The 13,336-nt window shown below is 36.9% G+C and overlaps 1 long non-coding RNA gene across 2 annotated transcripts in view; it reads left to right on the forward strand.

Moving 5' to 3' along the window:
• The first annotated feature begins 404 nt into the window (after positions 1-404).
• Positions 405-13,336, forward strand: part of LOC143688614 (uncharacterized) — a 33,489-nt gene continuing 20,557 nt past the window's right edge. The window contains exons 1-3 of one of the 2 annotated variants that reach the window (XR_013178170.1): positions 405-941; positions 1,923-2,260; positions 2,543-2,641. This is a non-coding gene — a long non-coding RNA (uncharacterized LOC143688614). Of the gene's footprint in view, positions 942-1,922; positions 2,261-2,542; positions 2,940-13,336 lie in introns of those variants that run through there. The other variant, XR_013178169.1, reaches the window with a different exon arrangement.

Consider the following 13,336-nt stretch of genomic DNA (forward strand, 5'->3'; position numbering starts at 1 on the left):
TTTGTGAGTGCTCCCAGCTATTCCATTGTTTCATATGTCTATCCTTATGCCACAAGCACACTCTTTTGAATACTGTAATTTTGTAGCATGCTTTGAAATTGAGAAGTGTGAATAGTCCAACTTTTCTTCTCATTTTCAAGAATTTCTAGGGTATTCACATTTCTCTATGAAATTTGCGGATCAGTTTACCAATTTTAGTCAGAAATTCAACTGAGATTTTTATAGGAATTGCTTTGAATATATGAATTCATGTGTGCAGTATTACCATTATTGCAGTATTGTTTTCTCTTTCCATGACTATTGGATTTGTTTCTCTTTGATCTTCAAGTTTTTAAGCAATTATTTTGCATAGATTTCATAGTAAATGCTTTGCATTTCTATTGTGCCATTTATTTCTAGATTATTTTCAATGCTATATGAATGAATTTTTTTCATTTCATTTTAATATTGCTCCTTGCTAGTGTATAGGAATAGTACTGATATTTGTTTATTTATCTTGTATAAAAAATTATATGTATGTATTCTTTACAAATTACAAAGTGCCATTCAAAATATATTTGTTGTTTTGATATTATCATTGCATTGCTAAGTGTATTAGAAGAGCAAAAAATAAACTTTTCTTATGCATTACCATAGTTTAAGTGACAGAAGAAAGACAGTGCTTTGAAGACTGGCCCAAGTTTTATAGACATAGCTTTCAGGGGGACAAGCTGGAGTCTTTGCCAGACCTTAGGATACAAGGCTTTCAATCCCATTGACTTTTATGGATGACAGACTGACAATATAATGGCAAAAATCACATTCTTGCCTGGAGTGCTAACTCTGACCTTTATTGTGTTCCCTTTTCCTTGTTGCAGAAGGACAATCTATATTTGAGGCTACCTGTGTGGCTTTAAGCTCCTGAATTTTGTTTACTCCTCCTTTTAAATTTCCAAGTGGAGGTATGTGATTTTCTTTGTCACTTTGCTAAATGATTAATGTTCTTTTAATTGGCCATCTATCCAACCTACACTAAGCAAAGATTCAGACATCAAATGAGATGTCTTGAATTTCCAAAGAACATTCTGGCAGAATTGCAAATCTGCCCTTCAGCAGACACAGATCTAATACTGCTCCAGTCAGACTACGGGCAATAGAGGTGAGAGTTTTTAATTTAATTATGAAATAAATTATTTTTCATAGCATATGGCATACCATTTAGGAAGTACAAATTGTAATTTCGATAGAAAAATTCCATAAATATAATCTCCACAGTATAAAAATTTCAAAGTTGACTAGTAGATGATCATCAAATATGTATTTCTCTCTTGTGAAAGACAACAGACTACTTCCCAGTAAGTTCCTCTAGTTCCTTACATGCCCTTTGTCACTCACTGTCTTCAATCTTCTGAGGTCTGAAATGGATCTTGATCAGGAAAGTAAGAGGGGATGCCTCTCTGTGGGTTAAATATTATTAACAGAGGCAATAAGACCAACTATAAAACCAGATTTTTAAGTTATCACTTGGCCTTAGCACTGAGAAATCATCCTGACATATGAACTGATACTCTGGTAAGCATGAGAATATTTCCTCCTTACATCCAAGCAATATGAGAAGTTAATTTGTTTCTAGTGGGAAAATATATATCAAAGTTAAACTTTTTCATGTTCTTGAAATCAGTTTTAAAAACAGCAAAGACATCTCAGATGTTTGTTTTGGTTTGTAAAAATAAATATCGATAGTTAAACAGGAAAAATACTCAATGTAATCCTTTAGCTGGAAAATGCTTAATGTAGTCTTCAGTAGCTAGAAATATGTTTATTATGTTCACTTCATTCCAGCAACCTTGAGTTATTTAAGCTAAAACCCTTGTTGATATAGCTTGCTGTTGATCTAATCTTAGAAGTTTGCTATAATATCCATCACTTTCCTCCCTTTGAAGGACAAGATCAGAAAGCCTGAATGATCAACTAACAGAGAAGGACCTACAAGATAATAGGTTATGCTGACCAATAAAATGAAGCAAGTGATCAATACTCTTATTTATTTATTTTGCTTTCTTCTGGACCCTGGCCATTCCTGTGTCTGTTTGGAATATAAAAGCTCAAATCACTCTTCTCACTTTGGACTGCTCTTGGAATATATCTCCCCCAGTTCCTTACATGTGCAAGGAACACATGTAATAAAGCTCACCTTCTCCCTAAGACAAAGAGACTTGGTTCTCTGCTTGAAACAACATTGTCATGTGAACATAACTATTGAAGACCATCTTTTCTGATGGTAATAATATTTAACTTACTGTCACAACTTTGAAAACATGGTTCTTTAAGCTTTTAAGTTTAGCTTATAAATTTTATTAGTCTAATAATTATCTCATGAAGATTAACACCTACATTAATTGGGGCCATTAGTCTCTGCACAAAATTAAAATGTTATATAACCTGGATTTTGAAAAATACATATTTAATTCTCTCTTTAATCATATAAGTTGACTAAATGTCCTTAATACTTGAACAGATCTTAAAAATTAATCAATGAAACCCTTCCTATTTCCTCATCCAGGAGGTCCTTGGTCCCTTATAGGGGCTTCAAGAAATGGCTGCTAGTATTCCAGGCCAATCCTCAGGGTCTAGGCAGCTGAGGACTTGGGTTGGAACTCCAGTGAGTACCTCATGCCTTCCTTTGAATACATCCTACTGTTGGTTATCTTCTGTTTTGATTTAACATTCTGCATTTTCAAAAGCTCTTTAAAGGAGTGTGGATTTGCTTCTTCAAGATCTTCAAGTCTTTCATCTGCAGGAAAGATAAGTTTTCAGGCTTTGGAAAGCAGGGCGACCCCCAGCAGCAGGTATAGCCAGGCATCCCCACAGACCCAACATGTGGGGGTCTGCCCTACCTAGTCAGAAGCAGCCCTGCCACCCCCATCTGCCCCATTTGCCTGCCTCCCCGCCCACTCTTCTGTTCCCTGGTTATTTTGACTAAATAAGTTGCATGTTTATGTAAAAATCACACAGAAACAGAGTTCTCATATACTTCCGTATCTCAGAAAGTTATGGTTTCCCCTGTAATTATCACATTGCTTTAGTGTGGAACATTTGCTACAATTAATAAAAGAAAAATATTTTAACTGTACTATTAACTACAGTCCATAGTTTACATCAGGGTCACTCTTTGTGGTGTACAGTACTATTATTGTGCTGACATACGTACAACCTAAAATTTACAACTTTTTAACCACAATCAATATACACTCCAAGGGTGTTGGATTATATTGGCAACATATTATATTGTGCTACCATCATCATCATCTATTAACAAAGCATTTTCATCACCCCAACAGAAATTCTGTGCTAATTAAGCATTAATTCCCCATTTTGTACCCTCAACCCAGACCCTGGAAACCTGTATTCTACTTTCTGACTCAATTTTTCCTTTTCTAAGTAGCTCATATCAGTGGTATTGTAACCAGTGCCCTATGGGCAGTGGTGCCAGCTAAACCCCAATTCCGGTTTGATAGTCTTGAAATTAAAAGAATTTAGAGACAAGAGGGCCAGTATGAATAAATAATAAAGTTTATTAAAAAATAAGTTTATCAAAAAGAGAGTACATGTTAGAGAAGTTAATGTGAACATACCCAAGGGAAGGACACACACTGAGTGGAGCAGATCAGCTTTTTTAATAAGAAAGTTTTATTAGTGGTAGGTTTCCATAGCAACCTTTAAATATTAGGTTTTTCTTTGTTCTAAAAGGGGATAGTTAGCAGAACTCATGGTTTGTTGTCACATACCTAAAATTTGGCTTTGGGCCAGTGGTTAACAATCTTTAAGACCCTATGCTTGTTATTATTAAGTAAGAGTTTGCTTTGGGCCCAAAATTTTACAAGCTTTTAATGTTTCCAGAGTTTTCAATAGTTTTGGGTGGTTTGGGGACTTCAGGGAAATTTTTGTCCTAGAATTTTGTGGCCCTATACTAGTTCCTTTGGAGCTAAATAGAAACAAGGGACTTGGAGTTGTCTTTTAACTCTTTCAAAGTTGAATAGAAAACCAGGAACTTACAGTTCTCCTATTTCATTCTGCTTCAATCCCCCCTCCAAAAGAGTTCAATCTTAAAGGGAGATTGAGGGATAAATTTTTGATGTTTTCACAGAATTGAGAGTATATGTAAGAATGTGCATAATTGCTGACAATGTTGGGAGGTTTGGGAGAGATTGAAAAATGCAAAGAACATTATTATGTTACAATCCACCCCATCCTACCTTTTTTTTACAATCTTTCTGCCACCTCTTCCATGTAAGTCCCTGAGTGTGAGAATGGGAGGTTATATGTTTACAGCTTGTAATGTTAAGAAATGTGAAAATAATAGCATTTGGGGGAAGACAAATATGCTCTGGCTCATTTGGAGCTGCTTTGCCCCCTCCCGCCATTCACTCATTTTGTCATATAATGATGTCCTGGTAATATTTGAATGTGGACAACCATCCTATGTGCTGGAGTGCAGTTGAATCAGAAGTTCTTGTGATTTAGCTGCTCCAAAAACATGTTAAAGATGGGCAGGTCCTGTTTAAATGTACTCTGACAATAGAGATAACATATAGAGCAGAGAGGGAATAGTTATAGAGAGTATTGGAATTAGGGAGTTGCCACTTTGGGGGACATTGGTGACTGACAGTTATTATTTAATTGTTCCAGTTGACTGAAGACAGTGGAAGAATATTCCATGGGAGGGTAGACCTGGGTTTGATTCCCAGTGCCTGTGCATGCAAAAAAAAAAAAAAAGTTTCTTTTTGTTGAAGATGAATTTCTGATTTGTAGTTTACTACAAACATTTTTAGAGAAGAAGCTTCACAGTGAAACAATGCAATTGACAGGGAAATTTAATTATAAATTAAATTATTTATCATCAGTATATTATAGACCCATTAAACTTTTCTTAACTTTGACCACAGTTTCGCTCTCTGTGAACTTACTAAACCTTCCACATCCCTTCAGGGTTTTACCTTATATTTTCCTCATTCTGTAACAACTATCTATTCAATCATGACAAAACTGCACTCTTTTTCCTTTTAATAAAAGAACAAGAACACATTCTTTATATCTTTCATTCTTAAGCTTCCAAAATAATTTTGGAAACTGTTTCCAAGCAAACATCTCACAACATGCAATTACCATCAAAATAAAACTCGTCAGAAAATATTTAATGCATTTTGAAACAGTAACAATTTTGCTATTTGATGCTTTATTGCTACCCTCTTACACTTATATTCTTTATGTTTTGGTCTGGGTTTGTATCTAGCTGGTGACACTGAGAGAATAGCCTAGATTCTCTTATGACAAAGAGTGCTCTCCTGGGGTGAGGAAAAACTCAAGGCAAAGAACTTTTGTAAGGCAATTTGTGTCTTAGAAGGTAAAACTTGGTAACCTCCTTAGGCTAGGAAACTAAGGGTAGCAATGGTGTTCCTGATGAAGGTTTCTCTCATAGGACTGCATATTAATAAATCATCTATGTAAAGAAGGAGGGAGCTAGACGCCAAATGCAGGAGGGCCAAGTTCTGTGCTAGGGCATTCCCAAAAAGGCAAGGACTGTCTCTGAACCCTTAGGGTAGGACTGTCCTGGTGAGCTGTATTGGGACTGTGTCCCCAGGCCTTTGCCATTTAAAAGCAAATAAAACTGAGAATCTAGGTGGAAATGTATGCAGAATTAAGATATGGGGATGAGAAGTCCAGTTCTCAGGAATTTTTGGATAAGAGGTTGAATACCTTTGTGTCCTCCTGCTTCAGGGGATACTTTTTTTTTTCCTGGGGAAAGGCAGGGTCCATTTTTATTGAATTACTATAGGAGGGACAGTGAATTGCTTTTCCAGGACAGCTGGTTTCTGAGACTTTAGGGTCCACATGACTTTTTAACTCTGAGTAGAGGGACTCTATAGTGTTTTCAATCCCAGTTAACACCACACTTAATATTACAATATTTTCAATAGGGCTTTCAAGTTCCTGCTTTGGCAGACAGCCTAATATTTGGATTTGAGTACTGAATGCCTTCAGTATACCCTTTCCCAGCAGTGGGGTGGGACATTCTGATATTATTAAAAACTGATGACTCCAAAGAATACTACCAATTTGGTAAGGGAGAGTTGGGGTGAAGGCTGGAGCTTGCAACTTCCCATCTACTCCCACTGTGGGACAGGTTTCAGGAGACAGAGGGCTGGGATGAGAAGTTAAGACAGAATATGTGGTTCTTGTAGCAATTAAAAAGTTAATGGTGTTACTCACCTCTAGAGACATGCAATTCTATGATTTTGATATCCTTGGGTGAGATCCAGGGAGCCATTGGGGGTCACCAATAGGGCATATGGAGAGGCTTCGCTTCCTTTTGGGAGCTCAACACTCTTGGGCCCAGTTTCTTGCCTTCCTGCCTGGTAGACAGGGACCTGGAAGCTCTTTCCATTTTGGGGACTCCTTTCATCTTTGGGGACACTCCTGCTTCCAGTGCCCCAACTCTCCACATAGATGACAGGTTCCTGGTGACTTCTGCCCTGGGTGGCCTTGAGGTGACTGGTTGCTGTTGATAGCCAAAGAATATGAATCATGCCTTATTCTAGTCTTTCCTTGCTTTCTCCTCTTCTGTAACTCTGTCTCAGTTATTAAAGACAGAAAAGACAGTATTCATAAGGTCATTTAGAGGTGTTTGCTGTCCTGAGGAAATTTTTTTTTGCAGTTTTCTCCTTATGTCAGGAGCTGACTGGCCTATAAAGCAGATTGTTAACATGATTTGTCCTTCCCCAGAATCTGGATCTATATTAGTATGTTTTTTTTAATGGCCTCCACTAGTCTCCTCTGTCTGCAATTGAGACAACTACTGATCTCCTTCAGAAAGTTTTCCAAATTGCCTCTTACACTGTGATAAGTTGGTCATGGGAAAAGGAACCTGGACACTTACAGTTCCCATATTCCCATTGGCTATTTCCCAGACAGGATGCCTTCCACTTTCTTCTTTTCCCCTTCTCCAGAGGGTGGTAAGGGGGTCCACTGTGAGAGTGTCCCACCGGACTTGAATAAGGAGGGAGTGTGGAAGCCTCTTCCTTTAAGGCAGTAGGGTCTGTGGGAGCCTCAGGTTCAGTGGACTCAAGGTCTAGCTTTGGTGGAAAATCATTCCTGTGTTTTTTTAAGGTTTCAAACTTTGGGGGGTTAGTTAACAGTGGGTCATTTAAATATCGGCCTCCTCTTCCTGAGACAGAAAGGATTAATCTCTTAATCCCCCCTTAAGATAACAGACTTTATAAATTCTCCCCATGGCCTTGTCCTGATGTAGAGCTGTAAAAACCTGGACATAATGAATTTCAGAACCTTTCCCTTCTCTTTTACAGAAAAGATCTAATTAGAGAGTAGCATTAAAGCCAAGAGTACCGTTTTCCTGCCATTCTTCTCTACCTCTCAATTTTATATTGTGGCCAAGTAATGTTGCAATAAAGACATAAACTTCTTTTTCAGTTTGGTGGTTGGCAGATTATTTCAATTTTTCATAGTGCAGCCCAGGGGGTTATTAATTGGGATGCTGGATGCACTGCCCATTATTTTGAAAGGAGAGAGTGATAGTGGGATCCTCATTCACTGGGATTCAACTTCTCATCCACGAGCTGAATAGTTCCTTTGAGACACCTTTTCACCCTAGGGCCAGTAGGAATAAGTAGTAAAGTTTATTAAAAGAGAAGTTTATAAAGAAGACAGAGTATGCATTAGGGAAATTAACGTGGGCATGCCCAAGGGAGGGACATGCCCTGAGTGGAGTGGGTCAGCTTGTTTTACAGGAAAGTTTTAAAAGTGGCAGTTTTCCATAGCAACCTTTGAATATTAGGCGTCTTCTTTGTTGTAGGAGGAGATAGCTCAATGAATTCATAGTTTGTTGTAAAATGCCTAAAATTTATCTTTGGGCAAATGGTTAACAATCTTTATGACCCTATTCTTATTATTATTAAGTAAGAGTTTGCTTTGGGCCCAGAATTTTACAAGCTTTATGGTTTGGGGGGGTTTCAGTAGTTTTGGATGGTTTGGGGACTTTAGGGAAATGTTTGTCCCAGGAAGTTTGTGGCTTTGTATTAGGTCCTTTGAAGCTAGATAAGAAACACAGGACTTGGAGTTGTCTGTTAACTCTTTCAGAGCTGAGTAAGAAACCAGGGACTTCCAGTTTCCTATTCTACCCTGCTTCAATATCACACAATATTTGTCCTTTTATGTGCAACTTATTTCACTCAACATGATGTCTTCAAGGTTCATTCATGTTGTCACATGTATCAGAACTTCATTCCTTTCTGCGGTTGACTAATACTTCATTATATTACATAACATACATTGTTGACTGATCCACTGATCAGGTGATACTTATTTGGTGACCTAACATATTGTCTCCCCTGGAGAACAATCTGTGCACACTTAAGAAGAATGTGCGTTCTGGTTTTGTGGGGTAGTGTTCTCTACGTCTCTTCAGTCGAGTTGGTTTAGAGTATCATTGAATTCTTGTATTTCCCTATGGCTCTCTGGACTAGATGGCTTATCTCTTATTAAGAGTGGTGTATTACAGCCTCCTAATATTAATGTAGAACCATTATAGACATCCAAGCTCTCTTTTGGTTATTACTCACATGGTAGATTTTTTTCACTCTTTCATCCTAAACCTACTGATATCTTTGACTTTAAAGGTCTCTTGCAGAAAGTATTTAGATAAGTCACACTTTTTTTTATCCAATCTGCCAATCTCTGCCTATTGGCTGGAAAGTTTAAATATTTTAATTTAAAGTCAATGATATAGGAATTTTTTCTGTCATTTTGCTATTTAGCCTTTTTATGGCATCCCTTTTTTGTCCCTAATTTTTACAGACGCTTTCTTTTATACTTATTTGATTTTCTGTGTTATACAATATTGAGTGCCTTCTCTTTCTTATCTAGATATATTTTATACATATCTTCCTTCTTGTTAAAAAGAGGTTAAATTTTAACATCCTGAATATATGGCAATTATATTTGATTCTATAATAAAAACATGCGTGTTATAGATTTTCTATTCCCGTGTGTCCCCAACCTTTTTTATGTACTTGTTATCACTAATATCTGTACACATTTTATGTCCAAAACTGTATATTGATCTTTTCCTTTTATGCATTTACATTTCAGCACATGTAGGGAGGTGGAAATCCTGCTTCATACCACACAGTACATTACAATAATACTGACATCTATAATTACCCAAATGGTTTCCTTACCACAGGTCTTTATTTCCTTATGCTTCTTCAAACTTCTGTTCAGTGCCCTTTCCTTTCAGTTTGAAGAATTCCCTTTTGCATGCTTGTAGCACAGGTCTAGTGATGATGAAATTCTTCAACTTTTGTTTATGTGAGAATGTCTTAATCTCTCTTTTTTGAAAGAAAGGCTCACCTGATGTAAAATTCCTGGCTGGCAGTTGTTTTCCTTCAGCATTTTATGGATTTCAGCCCACTGCCCTCCTGCCTCCATGGACTCTGATGAAAAATTGGCTCTCCATCTAATTGGGCCTCCCTGGTATATAATACATTGTTTTGTTCTTGTAGATTTCTGAACTGTCTCTTTGTCCACTGTATTTGATAATCAATATATGACAAGGTGTATTTTCTTTTCATGTTCAACCTGTGTTTAGCCTGTGATGCTCTCTGGGCTTCCTGGATGTACATATTCACATCTTTTGCTAAGTTTAGGAATTTCTTTGTCATTAGTTTTTAAAATATTCCTTCTCCTTTCTCTCTTCTCCTTCTGGGACACACATGATGTGTATATAGGGGGCTTGATGGTATTCCATAGCAGTCTTACAGTATTTTTACTTTTAATGTTTCTTCTGCCTTTCTGCTCAACAACCTTCTATGTTTCAAGTGTCTTTCTTTCAGTTAATTGATGCTTTCTACTGCCCATTACAATCTGCTTTTGAAACTTGCTTGAGAATTTTTCACTTCAGTTATTGTGGTCTTCTACTCCAGTTCTGTTTGGTTACATTTCAAAATTTCTCTTTGCTAAGATTCTCATGTTTATCAATCATTGTTTTCCTGATATTCTTTACTTTTTACTCTGAATTTTCCTTCATCTCCATGAGCATTTTTTAAAAATATTTTTATTGACACATCTTCACACATATACATTCCATACATGGTGTATGATTAGTGACTTACAATACCATCACATAGTTGTGTATTCATCTCTGTGATCATGTTTTAAGAACATTTCCATCACTCCAGAAAAAGAAATAAAAAGAAAAAAAGAAAAAAACATATATCCCATACCCCTTGCTCCTCCCTCTCATTGGCCACTGCTATTTCCATCTACCCAATTTATTTTATCCCTTATCCCCCTTATTATTTATTTATTTTTATCCGTATTTTTTATTCATTTGCCCCTACCCTTGATAAAAGGAACATCAGCACAAGGTTTTCCCAACCACACAGTCACATTGTAAAAGTTTTATCTTTATACAATACTCTTCGAGAATCAAGGCTACTGGAACACAGCTCAACAGTTTCAGTTACTTCCTTCCACCTACTCCAATACACCATAAACTAAAAAGGGAAATGTATATAATGAATAAGAATAACCTCCAGGATAACCTCTTAACGTTGTTTCAAATCTCTCAGCCATTGAAACTTTATATTGACTCATTTCTCTCTTCCCTCTTTTGGTCAAGAAGATTTTCTCCTTGAGTATTTTATTTTGTCCTTGAGCATTTTAAAGATAATTATTAAAGCACTTTGTTTGATATGTCCACAGTCCAGTCTTCTTTGTTGGTGTTTTCTGAATGTTTATCCTTTTCCTTTCAATGGACCATAACTTCCTCTTTTTTGTTTGTGTTGTTTTATTTTATTGCATACTGTATATTTTAATATATTACAATGTTAACTCTATGATTTGTTCCCTGGGATGTCTGTTTCTTGTTTTGTAAGTGACTCTTACTACAACAGGTTTTCTGGAGCTTCAGCTCTCCTGCATTCTGTCTGTTGGGTTGTACAAAAATATCTGTCCCATACAAGTGCAATGGGCAGGGTTTCTCTGTCTTTCTTGGCTTCTGACTTGTCCTGAGTTTTTGATTGTTAGTTGTTTAGGAGTTCCCCTGTTTATGGAATTTTGGTTTTCCCCTTTCTTTCCCAGGATATAGATACCTCCTACTTCTAGGTGTCTGATGCCAGAAGGACTTTACTCCAGATTGTCCACCGCTATAGCTTTTTGCAGTCTTTTCATTGGCTTAAACCACCTTTGCCTAGAAGGCAAATTATGGGTGGATGGGCAAGCCAGAGAGGACTTTCCCATGTCAATATTTTTCAACCAAGCAGGGTCCCAATCAGGGACCCATGAAGGGGCACAGATGGGCTTCAAAGTGCAGTGGGAAGGGGATCAGGATGGTTCCCCAAAGCTTCTCTGACAGCCCAGCAATGCTGAGCCTTCCTGGCCTACCCAATAAATGCAGCCCTCCAACAAATTGTCTCCCACAGTCATGAGGAAGCACAGCATCTTTAAGTCTCCATCAAGTGGAGGGTTGAAGCAGTGACTGCCATTTCCTTTGACTGGTGTGGGTTGAAATGGTGGCTGCTCTCAGAGCCAGCCTCAGCAATTCAAATTTGCTAATCATAAGCCATGATTATTGATTAGCTGCACCTATCCCTATTCTTGGGAAATCATTTTATTATAATCTTTCGGTTATAATAAAATATAACCGAAATAAAATAAATAAAATGAAATAAATAAAATAAAATAAAATATAGCTAGCCAGGGGCTGAACTCCCATTGATGGCCATTCACAGCTGCCATGCAGTGACCAATTTAATTTTCTTTACCATAGTTTATCAGCCTCTTCCTCCCGCTCTTCCTTGGATAATGGCCCCTGGAATTTCACAATAATTGTTTCAGACATTTCCTACCTATTTAATAGTTGTTTTGGTAGAAGGACTGCAACCTGGAGCTACCTACTCCACCACCTCCCTTCAATCTCTTATTTTTTAAACACAAGCATATAAAGGTATAAATTTCTCCCTTTCCACTCCTTTGCTGCATTCCATAGGTTTTGGTATGTTGTGTTTTATTTATATCTACCTCATGATAAATTTTAATTTCCCTTCTAATTTTTTTATTTGATGTATCGGTTATTTAAGTGTTCATTGTTTAATTTCCATATTATTTGTGAATTTTCCAGCTACTGATTGCTAGTATCATTCCATCGTGGTCGGAGGATTTGCCTTGTATGATTTTAATATTTTTAAATTTATTGTAATTTGTTTTGTGACCTAATATATGCTCTATCCTGGAGAATTATCTATGTGCCTTAGAGAAGATTGTGTATTCTGGTGCTGATGGGTCTGTTAGGTCTGGTCGGTTTATTGTATCAGTCAAGTCTTCTATTTCCTTATTGATTTTCTGTCTAGATGTCCCATCTATTATTGAAAGTAGTGTCTTGAAGTGGTATAGTAATGTAGAACCATCTATTTCTCCCTTCAAACTTGTCAATATTTGCTTTATGCATTTTGGAGTGCTGCCATTAAGTGCATATATTTAAAATTATTATGTCTTCTGGTTGAATTGATCCCTTTTTCAGCATACCATAAATTTTTCTTGTCCTTTCCTTGTAACATATTTTTATACTCATTTAAAGTCTATTTTCTTTGATATTAGTATAGCACCCCAGAGCTCTTTTGGTGCCTATTTGCATGGTATGTATTTTTATATAGTCTTCCTATCAAGAAGATGATCCTGGATGAATGTGAATTGGAGGGTTTTCTCTGTCTTTTCTGAGGTTGCATCTTACCCTAGAATGGTGCTTTCTTATTGCCTTATAAATTCCTTTTTTACAGGAATTCAAATGCTCCCTTTACTCCCTATAAAATAGACATTATCCTCCTTGAATTGCTCTATTGTGTGACTGGAAGCAGGTAGCCCTTTGCCCCAGACCACTTTGACTTAATTGTTTTTTAGACTTCTTTAGCTACTTGAAAACTGCTTCTATTTGCAAAGCAAGTTCTGGGATGCTGATCCAGAGTCAAGTTTCCTGGTTCAGTCTTTCCTATTGCCCCTGATAGAATGGAATCAACCACATTATGCAGTTAGGGGCCACTTTGCTCCCTCTAGAACAAGGCCAGGGACCCACAATGGGAGTGCAGGTAACCCCACACAGTTCCATTTCCATTTGGTCCATTTTTCATAAACTTGATTTTCTTGGGCATTGAATGAAATGAAAGATAAGTCATGGAGAGCATTATAGATGTTAGTGTTATATAAAAACATCTCTCAAACTCTCAAGCAATTCATTTTAAATGAGGCACAGAATAATTACAAGATCTTACAAACACTTTAGTCTTTA

Source organism: Tamandua tetradactyla, chromosome 6 (assembly GCF_023851605.1).
Source record: "Tamandua tetradactyla isolate mTamTet1 chromosome 6, mTamTet1.pri, whole genome shotgun sequence".
In the NCBI taxonomy this organism is placed as follows: Eukaryota; Metazoa; Chordata; class Mammalia; order Pilosa; family Myrmecophagidae; genus Tamandua; species Tamandua tetradactyla.